The 16,938-nt window shown below is 48.3% G+C and overlaps 1 protein-coding gene across 3 annotated transcripts in view; it reads right to left on the bottom strand.

The window, feature by feature from the left end:
• Positions 1-6,525, bottom strand: part of Spats2 (spermatogenesis associated, serine-rich 2) — an 87,290-nt gene extending 80,765 nt beyond the window's left edge. Inside the window, exon 1 of one of the 3 annotated variants that reach the window (XM_011245737.1) lies at positions 6,295-6,525. The gene's annotated coding sequence lies outside the window, so the exon portion shown is untranslated. Of the gene's footprint in view, positions 1-5,563; positions 5,916-6,294 lie in introns of those variants that run through there. The other 2 variants (XM_006521450.4, NM_139140.1) reach the window with 2 other exon arrangements.
• Positions 6,526-16,938: the final 10,413 nt, after the last annotated feature.

Raw genomic sequence — 16,938 nt, 5'->3', positions numbered from 1 at the left:
GGCCTTTAGTTTAAGGCCAACCTGAAAGGCTGACATGGGGACGCACCCCTTTAATCCCAGGCAGGCGGATCTCTGAGTTCGAGGCCAGCCTGGTCTACATACTGAGTTCCAGGCCAGCCAGGGCTCCACAGAGACCCTGTTTCAAACCAAACCAAACAAACACAAAGCCAACCTGGACTACATATTAAATTCCATTCTACTTTGGGCTACAGAGAGAGAGTGTATGTGCCTCAAAAGCAAACAAGTCGGGTGTAGTGTCACATGCTTGCATCCCAGCACCTGCTTAGTAGAGACAGATGGGAGGATCGGGAATTTGACATCATCTAAGGTGTACTTAAGACTGAGGCCTGTCTGGGCTTCAGGACAACCTGATCTCAAAGGAAAAAAAAAAAAAAAAAAAGCGTTGCTAGGTCGTGAGTAATTCTTCACTGTTATAGTTGTATTTTGTAAGACAGTCTAGTGCTATAGCCCAGGCTGCCCTTAAACTAGAGGCAGGCCTCATGATTCCGTCCCTGGAGTTTTCGATTGCAGGCACAAGCCACAACACCTTGCTTGATCCAGCAGTATCACTGACAACTGAAAGGACGGACTCTGGGTATTATTCATAATAGCCCAAAGGCATCAGGCAACCTAGATGCCCACTGAGGATGGAGAAACAAATCAACAGGGTTACAGGATGCTCTGGTGAGCACCTGGGCTCAGCTACTCAGAGGATGAGGCAAGAGTCCTATTTGAATCCAGGAATTCAATGGCTTAGTGCATATGGCCCTAAATTCAATCCCCCGTGCACACAGGCATGTACACACACACACTCGCGCGCGCGCACACACACACACACACACACAGAGAACCCCATTATCTACAAAAATGCACAGAATACCTCCACTCACTGGGACAGGAGGGAAACAGCAGAATCATGATTGACAGAGGCTTGGCACAGACGGAAAATGAGGAGTTGCTGTTTAGTGCACAGTGACCGTCTTCATTTTGGAAGAAAAAAGTTCATATTAGTGATGGTGTCCAGCCATGAGAGTATCTAATGCCGTGGTCTGTACACTTAAATGTGGTCTGTACACTTAAAATGGTCAAATGTCCTCTAACCCGATTCTGGTTTAGTAAAAGTCTGTGTTTTATTTGCTTCTTTGTTTATTTGAGACGGAGTCTCCCTGTGTAGACCTGCCTGAGCTGGACTTATATTTTACCACAGTAATTAATAAATGAATGAATAAATAAATAAATCAAACAACCAAGAAAGAAACCTTGCCGACTAGAGCCCAGAATCAGGCCCTCAATACAAAGGGACGGGTCGGGCATCCTCCTAACGCTGCACGAATGCTGGGGGCGGGGGGGGGGGGGGGGAATAAGGAAGCTGAGCCCTGCTCTGCGGGTCTGGTGGTCGAATGATGAAGGAGCTCCTCCTTCCCTGAGACAAAACAAATGCGAGCCTCTCCTACCCGCCTCCTGCGAAGGCAGTGAGACTGGTCTAAGCGGTTGTACTTCTGAGAGAGAAGTAATGGGCTCCAGAAGGACGGTAGCTCTGCCACCCCCAGCTTCAATACCCTGGCTCTATGGTGGGAAGTCACAGGTAGTGATTAAAAAAAAAAAGTACCTAGAAAGTTGACTGTTCAGCACCTGGAACACACAACCTCAACAAAAGAAAAAGCCCCCCCCCTCCTCCCTCCCCTTCTGTTATCCAGTAGCATCTGTAGCCTGAGCAGCCTCTAAGGACCATGCTGGTGTTTTGGTAACCTACAGCCCCTCCCTCAGGCCCCAGCTGCTTCTCTGTTCTATCCATTCTGGGTTTCCTGTCTATATTTAGATATAATATCAGTATCAACTGTGGGATCAACAGGTGCTTGGAGAGCCCTTGAGCACCGAGCAGTTTTCAATTGTTTTCCCAAGTTAATTGGCTCGGGCTCTGCAACTGGCTGCCTTGACTCCTCTCAGTGTGAGTACCACACGCGCGCGTCTTCAACCAGGCTGAACAGGAAAAGCGTGGTCACAGGACGAAGCTCAGTGAGATGGTTTAGCACTGCTACCTTCAGAACCCAAGGAGCCTTTAACACCACAGGACAGACGGAATTACTCTACAAACCAACCCAAGCAAAAGCAGTTTGTTGTCAAGACAGATGTGCACGTGCCTGTAATCGCAACATCTGGAAGGCAAAGCAAAAAGACTAAGGAGAGACCCGGCTGGATGACAGGAGGACAGAGGATGGGAGGGGGGAGGCAAGAAGTTGTCATAACAGACTCAAGTTTCAACCGGTTCATACTGCTTTACAGCAGCACGGCTTAGCACTTAGGAGCCAGAGGAGTTTGGTTCCCGCATCAGGAAGCTCATGGCTGCCTGCAACTCCAGCTTCAGCATACACACTGCACACAGACAGGGACACAGGGACAGACACACAGACAGACAGACAGACACACACGCGCGCACGCACGCACGCACGCAAGCACACAATCTGTTTTGAAAAGGGTGAGTAGGCCAGTTCATTCCTGCAACACCAACAGTTGGGGGGCTGAGGTGGGAGGAAAGCCTGAGCTATAGATGAAACCTGGGAAACCTGTATCAGAACAAGAGAGGACCCGAGCACCTGGATGCTCGGCGGTGGCGGTGGCGGCAGCAGGAGTCAGAGGTGGATGGCTCTCTGTTGAGGTTGAGGCCAGCCTCCAACAGAGCTCCCAGTCAGCCAGGGCTACAGTGAGAATGCCTCAGAAGAAAAAAGAGAACACAAGAGAAGAGGGGCACGCACGTGTCTCAGTCAGTTGACAGAGTGCACGAAGCCCTAGGTTCCATGCCTCCTGAATGGGGCACGGCTGCAGCTGCGTGTGTCTGTAATCCCCTATAATCCTGGCCCGCAGGAGGTGGGAGCGGGAGGACTGAAAAATTAAAGAAGCCGTGCAAACAGAGACAGGTCTGGATCCTGCTTCCTTACTCACTCATTCTGTGACCGTAGCAAACTATATTTCATCTCTAAATTTATTGATTTTGTTATTGTTCTTGTTGTTTTTAGTTTTTCTAAACAAGATTTCTCTGTGTAGCCCTGGCTATCATAAAAATCACTCTGTAGCCCAGGCTAGCCTCAAACTCAGAGATCTGCCAGCCTCTGCCTCCCAGGTGCTGGGATTAGAGAGGTGGGCCACGGCTGCCTGGCTTTTTTTTTTTTTTTAATCTCTAAATTTATAAAGAGAATTATATTAAATGTGATGACTAATGAGATTATACATGAAAGAGCAATCTTAGCACTTCACCTAGCACTTTTACAAGGTCAGGAGCCACACTTCACCAGTGACACTACTCTCTCCTGGCTTTGACCTGGAGGTGAGGGGTGAGACGGGGCCTCCTATACTGCAAGTCCAGGATGATCTCAAACTACGTACGCAAAGGTGGAGGCCCTTGAGCCTCTGACCCTCAGGCCTTTAACTTCCCAAGGGCTGAGATTACACTCCTGCACCGGTACCTCTGGCTTCTCACTTGACCCTTGTAGAAGGAAAGAACCATTTATCCAGGCATGGCTGCCTCATGTGCCTGTAACCCCACAACTCTGGAGACTGAGAGAGAATTAAGAATCACAGGCCAGCTTGGGTTACAGAGTGATAGCGATTCTAGAAGAGACCTGACAAATGGTTCTAGGGGTTAAGTGTGTGTACTGCTCTTGCAGAGGATCAGAGTTCGAGTCCCAGTAACCACCTCAGGAGACTCATCTCCAGTTCCAGGGAATCCCAACCCCTCTTCTAGCCTCTGGGGACACTGCACTAGAATGCACAAAAACACTGACACACACCTCATTTAAAATAAGAAGAATTTTTTTTCTAATTTTTAAGGTTTTTTTCATTTATTTTTATTTTTTTGTTTTCCAAGATATGATTTCTGTGCACGGCCCTGGCTGTCCTGGAATTCATTTTGTAAACCAGGCTGGCCTCGAACTCACAGAGATCTGCCTGCTTCTGCCTCCTGAGTGCTGGGATTAAAAGCATGCATGGCCACCATCAGGCTATAAGTAAGAATTTTTAAAGGTACATTTTAGGTCATGATTTTTTTTGATATTTAGAAGGTGGCCTAATGCTGCCCGCTATCAGAAACACAGCTGAAAACTATAAACGGATGACTGCCCAGAAATTTTAGTTTAGATGAGTCAGCAAAACTTCACGTCTCACCAATGAAAAGCTTAACGCACACATCTATGAATGCATAATGATAATAATAGCTTCAGAATCAGTGATCTTCCAGTCAGTGCTGTATCAAATTTGGCCTGGAAATTAAAGTATAAAGAAGATACAGGCCCAGCCTCACAGCTGTAATCCCAGCAGCTGGGAGTCTGAGGCAAAAGAACTTTACTTCAAAGGCTAACTGGGGTTACACAATAGGTCACAAGCCAGCCTAGGTTACTGATAAAGACTAAGACCACCCCCAAGGGGGGAGTCTGGGGGGGGGGGTGGAATGCAAAGTCCATAACCCTGAAATACTTATTCACAGGACTCCCAAACCACCTTAACTCAAAAATACGAGAATGTGGAGGCAGTTTGACCACTAGGAATCAGCATCCCTGAACAATTTCTAAAAACAAAAAACCGAAACTCTCTTCCCCCAAGCACAAAACCAGAATTAGAAGGTTTATGAACATTTTTTTTTCAAGCCGGAACATTTCTCAATGGGAAACAAAAATTCCAACAAAGGACAGACAACTTAAATTTAAAAAGAAAAAAAAAATCACAGTTATTCATTACTTTTCAAACCAAACATCTTCAACTCCGCAGTATCGCTGACCTCGCTCATGGTAGAGTACTGCCGGCAGTGTGTTCTCTCTTGCTTCAATAAATACGGAGAAATTATATACAGTAGTCTGCTGAGCTGATCGAGAATAAATATTACAGTTTTGCCTTACAACAAAATGAACTATAAATAATAATAATAAAATTACTGGGAGAAGGGCTTGCATGCCTTAGCAAGGGGCCAAGACTAACCCACTCCCTAAAAAAAAAAAAAAATAGAATCATCTTGGATGAATTAGGAGACGAAGACCCTCTAGTGCACCTCTATCCTAGGCTCTGGTTTAATTCAAAACCAAACTCGTATTTCTTTGCCTCTCTTTGCCTTTTCTAGTCCGGTTTCCTCTCAAATTCCGAAATTGTCCTTCTACCCTTTAAGTCCCATGATGGCACTTGCGTCCTGACACAATGCAGAAGACTTTACACATGCCCATCTCGCCGTACTTCACATTTCAATCGACCCATTATTTCATTCTTTCCGATCCCGCACGTAGTTTCTGAAATCTAGGACCGCACACACGCTCTCGCCAGAGTCCCCCTCACTCCATTGTTTCTCCGGCCTATCCTCTGGAAACTCCCCAACTCGGACCCGTGTGCTTCGCTCGCCCCTTTAACCCCAGAAACCCGCGGCCCTCTCCACACTGCGGGAACCAAAGGGCTCCCGGTCCCCCTCCTCTCGGTACCCCAACCCCCAACAACTGCCCCTTCCCTCTTTCCCCTTCCTCGAGCCCTCCCTCCACCTCCGGCCCCTCTCGCCCCCGCCACCCACTTCACCCAACACCCCCAGCCTTACCTAGCCCGGGCTCCCTGCAGCCGCCGCGTCCCCCCAGTTCCGGGCTCTGCGTTCCGGACGCTCCCGGGTCTGGGATGAGGAAAGAAGAGCCTCCGCCTCCTCCTCGCCCTCGTCCTCGGGAGCCGCCGCCGTCGCTGCCGCGCTCCTCCCCCAGCTCGCCCGAGGCCCGACGCCGAGCCGCCCCGCCCCCACCGCCGCCTTCCCCGCGTCCCTCGTCCGCCGGGCGGCCGGCAGAGCCTCGCAGGCGCGGCTGGGGCCGGAGTGCCCGCGGATCCACAGCGACCCTCGTCCGCCCGCACTCGCGCCGCCGCTCGCCCCTCTCGCCCCGCCTCGGAGCCCGCGCGTGCGCGCGCGCTCGTACTCGTGCATGCGCCCCCCGCCAGCCGGAGCGCAGGGCGCGCGCTCGCGCCGGCGCGACCCCGATGCGCCGCACGCGGGAGACCGGAGCCGAGGGGACCGGGGCGCGCGGCCGGGTTACCGCTCCTCTCAGGCGCTCTCCCTTCGCGCGGGGTTCGCGCGCCTGAGTTGCGGGAGACGGGGAATTAATTCACTGAGGGGTTGAAGGAGCGGGTCAGGGGCCAAACGGGAAGGAACGGCGGCGAGACGAGCAGGGCGCGTACTCGCGTCCGCGTGCGGGAAAGGCGACCTAAAGCGGCCGGGCTAGGAGTGGGCGCCAGCGTGCCCCTAAGTGACGAGCCGAGCGGGAACTGACGGAAAGAGCCGAAACTCACCGGAGGTGGCCGAAGATTCCCAATGGGATCCTAGAGCCTTTCGCTCCAGGTCTGCAGGCACGTCCGCCCTCTCTAGCAGGGAACAATTCAGCCGCTCACTCCCTTTAACTTTGCCCGCCTCCGGACCTACCTTCTGCTCCTAAAGGTTATTTCAGAGCCACCTGGCCACCCAGCCTGATGGGAGAGGTTCTGGAGAGAGGATGTGCGAGCGAACGACCTCACACTTCCTGCATCCCTCTACGTGGCTGTGATTAGGAAGGGCTGTTGTCGAATCTTTCTGTTAAATACCTAACTTCGTAATCAGGGCTCGAAATCTCCAGCCTCTCCAGAGCCAGATCATCGCTAGTATTGATGTATCTTTTGAGTTAGTGTCTTACCGGTTCTGATCAGGAGAGAGAGGTTAGGAAGGGCATGTCCAACCACATTCAAGCCAAGGAACTTAAATATGAGACCTGTTTTGGCGGTTATTTTTAAAATCTAAATAGTGAACTTTGTGGAAGACAATCATGTCACAATATCAAAAGGTTGGATACGCCTGGTAGAGGCTGAGTTTTCGACTAAATCATCACTGAAAATATTCATCACCATCTACTTCTCACTTCCTTTGAAGCCAAGCAAAGGGGCTTTGAATAGTCAGAACCACCTCAAGTGCGTGCTTATAGATGTGTGCTACAGGCAGAGCACAGTATATCCATATGTTTTATCACTCCAGTCTTAGATCATATAATTGACCATGGGACAGTATGTGTCTGCCAAGTCAGATGTCTTCATCGGATCCTTGTTCTTTTTGCTGTGCACTGTTTTTATTTTTGTTTATTGTGACAAGATCTGGCCATGTAGCTCTCTGCTGGCCTCCAACTCTGGAACTTCCTGCCTCAGCCTCCTGATCACTAGGAAATCCGAGGCTTATACCGTGCTGGAAGAGCACTGCTGCCCCTCCCCACCCACCCCCAACCTTAAACATGCTAGGCGCAGTTCTTTTTTCATGTAATGTTAATATTTTTTGATTGATTGAACTTGTGTGTCTTGCCTGCGTGTATGTATACCATATACCTGGTGCCAGCAGAATTCAAAGGAGGACAACAGATCAAGACCTGAAGTTCTGAATGGTTGTGAGCCACCCTGTGGATTCTGGGGATCAAGTTCATAACTGCCCTCCCCTGGGCACCGTTCTTTATATAAGAATAAAAGGTATTGGGCCGTGTACAGCAGCACACACTATAACTGCAGCACTCAGGAGCCTGAGGCAGAAGGATTGTGAGTTCGAACCCATCCTGGGATGCATAGCAAGACACTGTTTTTAGTTTTTAATTTTTTTTTTTAGATTTATTTATTTATTATATGTAAGTACACTGTAGCTATCTAGGACACCCCAGAAGAGGGCATCAGATGTCATTATGGATGGTTGTGCGCCACCATGTAGTTGTTGGGATTTGAACTCAGAACCTCTGGAAGAGCAGTCAGTGCTCTTAACTGCTGAGCCATCTCTCCAGCCCCTAGCACTGTTTTTTTTAAAAAGAAGCAAGTTACTGGGTGTAACAGTACATTCTAATCCCAGCACTCAAGAGGTGGGTGGATCTCTATGAGTTCAAATCCAGCCTGGTCTCCATAGTGAGTACCAGGTGCCCAATTTTTTGTGTTTCTTAACTTTGCACAGATAAAAGTTAAAGAATTTGGAGCCAAACCAGTTGTGGTGATGCACATCTGTATTTCCAATACTCAAAAGGCTGCGAGTAGAAGAGGCTCAAGTTTCAGACCAGCCTGAAACTGTATAGTGAGCTCTAACAAGCCTGAGATAGAGCAAGGCTCTCAAACTCCGGAAGTGCAGGCTGAAGAAATAACACGGTGATTGCATGCAAATGCACTGCTCTTCCAGAGGAGCTGAATTCAGTTCCCAGCACCCATACCAGGTTGCTGATAACCACCTGTAACTTTAGCTCTGGGGGCATCCAGTGCCCTGGCTTCTGTGGGCACCCGCACTCCTGTACACACACACAGAGACACATACAAATAATTTAAAAAAATAAATTTACCTGGGCATGGTTGTAGTCCCAGCTTTCGGGGGCAGAGACAGGCAGATCTCTTGTGAGTTCTAGGCCAGCCTGGTCTACAGAGCAAGTTCCAGGACAACCAGGACTAGACAGAGAAACCCTGTCTTGAAATTAATTAACTTTAAAATAGACACTGAGAGATGACTCAGCGGTTAAGAGCACTGACTGCTCTTCCAGAGGTCCTAAGTTCACTTGCCAGCAACCACATGGTGGCTCACAACCATCTGCAATGGGATCCGATGCCCTCTTGAGGTGTGTCTGAAGATAGCTACAGTGTACTCATACACATAAATAATTCAAAACAATAAAAATAAAAATGAACTCCAAAGCACACAGCCTTAATTAGTACACGCCCAATGCACTCCAAACGTGGTTTTACAGATTGAAAGGGCAAATAGCAGAGCTGAGGAAATAGTTCTGTTAGTGAACTGCTGCCACACACACACACACAAGGACCAGGATTAGTCAATCCCTGCAGCCCCATTTGAGACAAAACCCAAACCAGGAGTGCCAGCTTGCACTTGCAATCTCAGCCTGGGGGGATTGTTGGGGCATGGAGCTGGGAGAATTCCTGAGGTCTACCAGCCCGCCAGCTTACTTTGCACATTCAGGGCCAGTTTTTGTCTCAAAAAGCTACAAATGAGCAAGGTGTATGTAGCAGCTCCGCCCTGAATCCCAGCACTCAATGACGAAGCAGGTGGATCTCCATGGCTTGGAGCCCACTTCCTAAGCTACATAGTGAGTTCCAGGCCTGCAAAGCTACATAGTGAGATCATGTCTTTTTTTTTTTTGGTTTTTCGAGACAGGGTTTCTCTGTGTAGCCCTGGCTGTCCTGGAACTCACTTTGTAGACCAGGCTGGCCTCGAACTCAAAAATCTGCCTGCTTCTGCCTCCCAAGTGCTGGGATTAAAGGCATGCGCCACCATGCCCGAGATCCTGTCTGTCTTGAATGAGTAAGTTAATTCATTAATTAAATAGTTTGGCCTATAGACACACGGGAGTTGCGGGGGGAGAAGAGAGAAAGAGAGAGAGAGAGACTAGATCATCTGCCTACTTAAGACACTAAATCTAGTATCAACTGATTAATGAAACTATATACAAATATAAAATAGAAGCAAGCCATTCAAATATTTGTTCTCTTTGCTCTCACTGATCCGATGTAAGAACCCAGCAGATGGTGGTCATCATCCAGGCATCATTGAAAACAAACCCAGCACCGCCCCTAATGAGAGGAGCCAGCTCTAAAGGGAGACAGTGCTGCTGAAAAAGCATAATGATGCAATACCTTGAATTGGGGAAGTGCAGAATAACATGGGATCACAAAGAAGAGTGATTTTTTTTTTGTTGTTTTTTGGGGGTTTTTGGTTTTTCAAGACAGGGTTTCTCTGTATAGCCCTGGTTGTCCTGGAGCTCACTTTGTAGACCAGGCTGGCCTCAAACTCAGAAATCTGCCTGCCTCTGCCTCCCGAGTGCTGGGATTAAAGGCGTGCGCCACCACGCCCGGCTAAAGAAGAGTGATTTTCCTACACTTTCCTCATAGAGTAGGAACAGAATATTAAAGCCCTCATCAGTAAGACTTCTTCTGTTCCTTGTCCACTGACGTCACCATCTAAGGCCATTCAGGAAACGCATGAAGCTGTTATTGTTGCAACACGAATACAAGTTCATTCCATGCCATAGTGTCCCCATTCCTTAAATCTACTCTGCTGGGATTGTGGCCATAGCTCAGTAGGTAAGAGAGTACTTGCTTTGTAAGCATGAAGACCTGGGTTCAAATCCCCAGCACCCACATAAAAAGCCAGGAATAGCAGAACACAGAACACGCTTATAGCCCCAAAATTGAGAGGCAAAGACAAGGTAGAGCAACATCTGAGGTTTTCCTCAGGACTCCTCATGTGTGGCACTCCCACATGTGTGCGCACGCTTGCACACACACACACACACACACTCACAAATCACTATAATACTGTATTTAGTATGTCTTCATAGTAAAATTCTGAGTAGTTGAGTGGAGTGCTCAGTCCCTTGGGTGACAACAGAAAAAGTCTCCTCACAAGATTTACTTTTTAAAACTCTGGCCTTTAGAGGCTGGAGAGATGGCTCAGCAGTTAAGAGCACTGACTGCTCTTCCAGAGGTCCTGAGTTCAATTCCCAGTAACCACATAGTAGCTCACAACCATCTGTAATTCTAGCTTTAGGGCTCCTAACACCCTCACCCAGACATACATGCAGACAAAACACCAATGCACATAAAATAAAAATATATCATTAAAAAAAATAACATCCAGCAAAGTATAATAGCGCACACCTTTAATCCCAGCCCTTGGGAGGAGGCAGAGGCAGGTGGATTTCTATGAGTTTGAGGCCAGTCAGTTCCAGTCCAACCAAGGTTACCCTGTCTCAAAACATAAAGCTGACATCCAAGGTCTCAGGCTATAGCTCAGTGGCAGAACAGTAGCCAAGTCTAAAGCAGGAAGATCAGCAGCTCCTGAGCAGCCTGAGCTACATGAGAAGGCCGTGACTGGAATACACAGGGCTGGGGACATTGTCCTGTGAGAGCACTTGCCTAGCAAGCGTGAGGCCCTGAGTTTGATCCCTGGCACTGCAAAAAGAAAACGTTAAGTTTCTAGTGATGCCGACTGAAGCTGCAAATCATAACAGGCACAAAAGGAGCAGAGAAGAGCTACGAGCCTGTGGTTCTGCTTTGCCTGTGCTGCCTACCTCTGTGTGTGTGTGTGTGTGTGTGTGTGTGTGTGTGTGTGTGTGTGTGTGTGTGTGTGAGTGTGCCCTTGCGTTTGTATGTGACTCAACATCTATGCAGGTGCACACGGAGAGAGGCCAGAGGATTCACTTTCCTCCTCCTCCTCTTTCTCCTCCTCCTCCTCCATGTCCTTCACCATCACCACCTCTTCTTTCTCCTTTTCTTCTTCCTCCTCCTCACCTCTTCTTCTACCTCCTCCTCCTCTTCCTCCTCTGTGGGAACTAAAAGGGGGCTGGGGAAGAAGGGGGAGGGAGGATAGCCCGTGGCCGGCCAGAGTTCCTCCTGTGCTCTGGGCAGGCGGATGTGGGAGGGCTGGCGGACGCTTTACACTCGGCCCCGTGTGGGCATCTAAACCACTGACCCCACTCGATGGGGGTTGGACAAGGGGCAGCCCCTGACGTGGGGGCCCTAGAGTGATACCCTGTAGCCCCGGGTAATGGGAGAGAGGTTCCCATGCAGGCGAGAGTAAGTGCAGCAGACCTTGATGAACAGAGACAATCTATGATTTTAGAGCTTTATTATAGAAAGGCAGGGAAAGAGAGAAGGTGGAAAGAGAGAGAGAGAGAGAGAGAGAGAGAGAGAGAGCAGCCATGGCCAAGAGGAGACAAAGGGGAAAGGGAGAGAGAGAAGAAAGGCTAGAGAAGAAGAGGGAGAGAGAGGAAGAGAGGAAGAGAGGGAGAGAGGGAGAGGAGAGGAGAGGAGGGGAGAGGAGAGGAGAGGAGAGGGGAGGGGAGGGGAGGGGAGGGAAGGGGAATAAGAGCAAGAGAGCAAGAGGAGTGAGAGAGCAAGGAGGGGCCAAACAGCCCCCTCTTAAAGTATGCTGCTATCTTTTCTGTTGCTAGGTAACTGGGGAGGAGTCTAGCCTGAAGGTCAGAAGCTTGGGACATTGCCTATGTGACTACTAGCCATGCTTCTCTTGTGGGGGTGGTGGGGGCTGTGGGGGCGGTAACTTCGACAGAAGCCAGGGTTCCAGGAGACATGAGAGAACTCCTTCTGTCCCATGTAGGTGAATTATCACCACCGGGTCCCGGAGTTCAACATCTAGCCTCAACTGGAAACCAGGCTGTCTGTGCACAGCCCAATGTCCCACACTCCTCCTCCTCCTCCTCCTCCTCCTCCTCCTCCTCCTCCTCCTCCTCCTCCTCCTCCTCCTCCTCCTCCTCCTCCTCTTCTTCTTCTTCTTCTTCTTCTTCTTCTTCTTCTTCTTCTTCTTTAGTGTGTATGGGTTTTTTGCCTATGTGTATGTCTGGGCACCCACCTCTCTGGTATCTGATGTTCATGGAGGCCAGGAGATGATCCCTGGAACTAGAGTTACAGACATTGTGAGCTGCCATGTGGGTGCTGGGAATTGAACCTGGGTCCTTTGGAAGAGCAGCCAGTGCTCTTAACTACTGAGCCGTTTCTCAACCTAACTTTGGTTTGCTGTTGTTGTTGTTGTTGTTGTTGTTGTTGTTGTTGTTGTTTTTGTTTGGTTTTTCAAGACAGGGCTTCCCTGTGTAGCCCTGGCTGTCCTGGAGCTCACTCAGTAGACCAGGCTGGCCTTGGACTCAGAAATCCTCCTGCCTCTACCTCCCAAGTGCTGGGATTAAAGACATGCGCCACCTCTGCCCAGCTCTAACTTTGTTTTTTTAAGCCAGTCTTTTTTTTTTTTTTTTTTTTCCATTTTTTATTAGGTATTTCGCTCATTTACATTTGCAATGCTATACCAAAAGTCCCCCATAGCCACCCACCCCCTCTCCCCTACCCACCCACTCCCCTTTTATGGCCCTGGCGTTCCCCTGTACTGGGGCATATAAAGTTTGCGTGTCCAATGGGCCTCTCTTTCCAGTGATGGCCGACTAGGCCATCTTTTGATGCATATGCAGCTAGAGTCAAGAGCTCCGGGGTACTGGTTAGTTCATAATGTTGTTCCACCTATAGTGTTGCAGATCCCTTTAGCTTCTTTGGTACTTTCTCTAGCTCCTTCATTGGGGGCCATGTGATCCATCCAATAGCCGACTGTGAGCATCCACTTCTATGCTTGCTAGGCCCAGGCATACTCTGACAAGAGACAGCTATATCAGGGTCCTTTCAGCATAATCTTGCTAGTGTATGCAATGGTGTCAGCATTTGGAAGCTGATTATGGGATGGATCCCCGGATATGGTAGTGTCTACATGGTCCATCCTTTTATCTCAGCTCCAAACTTTGTCTCTAAGCCAGTCTTTCAGTGGCTTGGAATGCACTAAGTACGCTAAGCTGACTGGCCAGTGAGCCCAAGAGACCCATTGATCTCCAGCTCCCCAGCAGTGGAACCGCAAAGTGGACCACAACGCCCAGCTTTTCACTATGGCCTAGGGATCAAACTCAACTCTTCTTGCTTACAAGGTAAGAGTGTTACCAAGTGAGACATCTCTACAGTCTGTTATTCTACCTCCAAACATTATGGTGGCAGTCCAAATGGAGTCTTAAAAGATAGTTTCAGGGCTGGAGAGGTGGCTCAGCAATTAAGAGCACCAGCTGCTCTTCCAGAGGTCCTGAGTTCAATTCCCCATGCCCTCATGGTGGCTCACAACCATCTGTAATGAGATCTGATGTGTCTGAAGTACAGCATACTCATATATAAACAAACAAACAAACAAATAAACAAATAAATAAATATTTAGAGAGAGAGAGTCACCTGCCTCTCCCTTTTAAATGCTGGGAGGAAAGCAATATACCACCCCAGTCAGCTCCAACATTTTTTAAATATTTACTTTCTTTTATATATGTAGGTGGTTTTGCATGCATGTCTGTACGTCTGTACCTCACATAACATACATGCAGTGCTCACAGAGACCAGAAAAGGGTGTTGGATCGTCTGGAGCTGGAATTACAGAGATTGTGAGCCACCGTGTGGGAGCTGGGGACTGAACCCAGGTCCTCTGGATCGATAGTCTATTTAAGGAGCTCAACTGGCTTCGCCTTTACCACGTTGCAGATAACAGAGCTGAGATCCAAGCCTGGCAAACCAGAGCACAGCTGTGGTTCCAATACCTGGGAGGCTGAGGCTGGATGCTCAAGTTCAAGGGTAATGTGGCCTATGTGGCAAAATCCTGTATCAGAAAACAAAAGAGCAGAGCTGGGTATAGACCTTCATTGCCCAGCATGCTATAGGCCCTGGGTTTAATCTCCAGCACTGCAAACAAACAAACAAGCAAGCAAGCAAACACCGTCGACGTAACCTTTAGTGAATTTGTCCCTCTGTGAGGGATGACGTAATGCTGCTTTGCTGTGACCTGGGTTTTGATTCTGACATCGCCAATACTTTTGTAATACAACACTTCAATGGTAACGGCTAACCTAAAACCTTAGCATGCTCTTTCATTTCTTTTTGTTTGTTTGTTTGTTTGTTGTTTTGTTTTGTTTTGTCTTGTTTTTCGAGACAGGGTTTCTCTGTGTAGCTTTGGCTGTCCTGGAACTCACTCTGTAGACCAGGCTGGCCTCGAACTCAGAAATCTTCCTGCCTCTGCCACCCAAGTGCTGGGATTAAAGGCGTGAGCCACCACTGTCGGGAGGCTCTTTCATTTCTGCACTCTGTCGTAATTTACTTTTTTCCAAGAATTATTTGGGCACGGCCAGGACCATGGCTGAGTGTATTAAAGAGATTGTCTTAAAAGCCTGGTGATAGGGGCTGGAGAGATGGCTCAGCGGCTAAGAGCACTGACTGCTCTTCCAGAGGTCCTGAGTTCAATTTCCACAACCACATGGTGGCTCACAACCATCTGTAATGGGATCTGATGCCCTCTTCTGGTGTGTCTGAAAATAGCGACAGTGTACTCACATATATACAATAAGTAAATCTTTGGGGGTGGGGGGTGAAACCTGGTGATTTGAGTTCGATCCCTGGAAGACTCGGTAAGAAGGGAGTCCCATCACCTGAATGCTGGTCTATAACCTCTCTATGTGCATTGTAGCACGTATGTGTCTGTGCACACGCACATACACAGATCTGCACACATACACCATCATCAGCATTATCATCACACACACACCACACGGGCACACAATGGTAATAATAATATATATGATTCAAAATAAACATAGCCAACCATGGTGGAGGCCACATATAATTTCAGCACCTGAGAGGTTAAGGTGGAAGATCATAAATCTGAGGCCCATTGGACTACGTACCAAAGAATACTGCCTCGCTGCTCTAACAGTGTTTTATAATTCATAAAGCACTCTCGGCAAATCCTCTCCTCTGACTGTTTCATCACCCCCGTGATGCAGACCACATTATCCCCACGTAGGAAACAAGAAAACTAAATCTCGAACCGGTTAAATAATTTATCCAAGACTACAGATTTATTAAACGGTCTGTTCTTTGCTTTGGAAGAAGATAACTCTTGTCCTTAAGGAGTTTGATGACGTTAAGGAAAGACTTGTAAACCTGAGATGGAGCAATTACACAGCAGCGTGTGAGAAACCACTCCAGAGACCAGCACAGCTTAAACAACAGTCTAAAGGAATTCAGGGCAGGGGAGAGATTACTGAACGTCGAACTAATCAGCGAGGGGATAACCCTTAAGCCAGGTCATAAAAGACGTTGGAAGAGTCAGACTAGCAGACCGAAAAAGAATTGCAGGAAAGAGCAGTGACGTCAGCAAAGATAGGAACATCGAAGCAGCAAATGGCCTGACAGAGAACTGGAGCCTGAAGGGCCTTAAGCAGCCGGATGCTGCCCTGGTGAAAAGACAAGAGTGTTCCTACTTTCTGTGCCTGAGCTAAGCGGGTCACCGCTGTGGGGGTCACAGGAAGGAATGAGAGAAAAAACAAAACAAAACCACATCAAGTCCGAAGTGGAGAAGTGACTGGAGCCATGATGACTCCTAGATCTGTGCATGCAGCCCAGCTAAGCAGAACTCGCTGAGTTTCCAAGTCCTTCCTCGTTTGCTCCAAGCCCTTGTTTGGTTGCTTTTTAGTTTTGTCTTTGTTTTTTGCTTCTCTAAACAGAATTTCCCTAGCTGTCCTGGAACTCACTCTGTAAACCAGGCTGGTCTTGAACTCAGAGATCTGCCTGCCTCTGCCTCCTGAGTGCTGGGATTAAAAGTGTGAAACACCAGGCATTTATTTATGTATTTATTTGCAAATTTATTATTTCATGTATATGAGTACACTGTCATTCTCTTCAGACACACCAGAAGAGGGCATCAGATCCCATTACAGATGGTTGTGAGCCACCATGTGGTTGCTGGGAATTGAACCCAGGTCCTCTGAAAGAGAAGTCAGTGCTCTTAACCACTGAGCCATCTCCCCAGCCCCTATTTATTTATTTCAAATGTGTGTGTGGTGTTTCCCTTAAGTCTGCGTCTTGTGCCTGCAAAGGCCAGAACAGCTTTGCTGTCAGCCTCAGTTTTGCTTTAGCTCCTGCCCCATGTACATACACAATTTTTAAAAAAAGATTTATTCATATGCATGTACATCGGCACACCAGAAGAGGGCATTGGATCCCCTGGGACTACAGTTACAGATGGTTGTGAACCACCATATGAGTGCTGGGATTTGATCTCAGGACCTCTGGGAGAGCAGCCACTGCTCTTAACCACTGAACCATCTCTCCAGTCCCATACACATAAGTTTAGAGCTAGAAAGATAATGGTCAAGAGTCTATACTGCTCTTGCAGAGAGCCCACATTGGTTCCCAGTATCCATGTCAGGTGACTACAGGTGACCACTTGTAGCTCCAGCTCCAGGGCATCTAACATCCTCTTTTGACCTCCTTGAGCACCCTGCATTCACATGTTCATGTTCCCAACGCACACACACACTTTTTTTTTTTTTTTTTTTTTTTTTGGAGACAGGGTTTCTCTGT

Source organism: Mus musculus, chromosome 15 (assembly GCF_000001635.26).
Source record: "Mus musculus strain C57BL/6J chromosome 15, GRCm38.p6 C57BL/6J".
NCBI lineage: Eukaryota > Metazoa > Chordata > Mammalia > Rodentia > Muridae > Mus > Mus musculus.
This window is presented reverse-complemented; position numbering and strand designations above follow the sequence as displayed.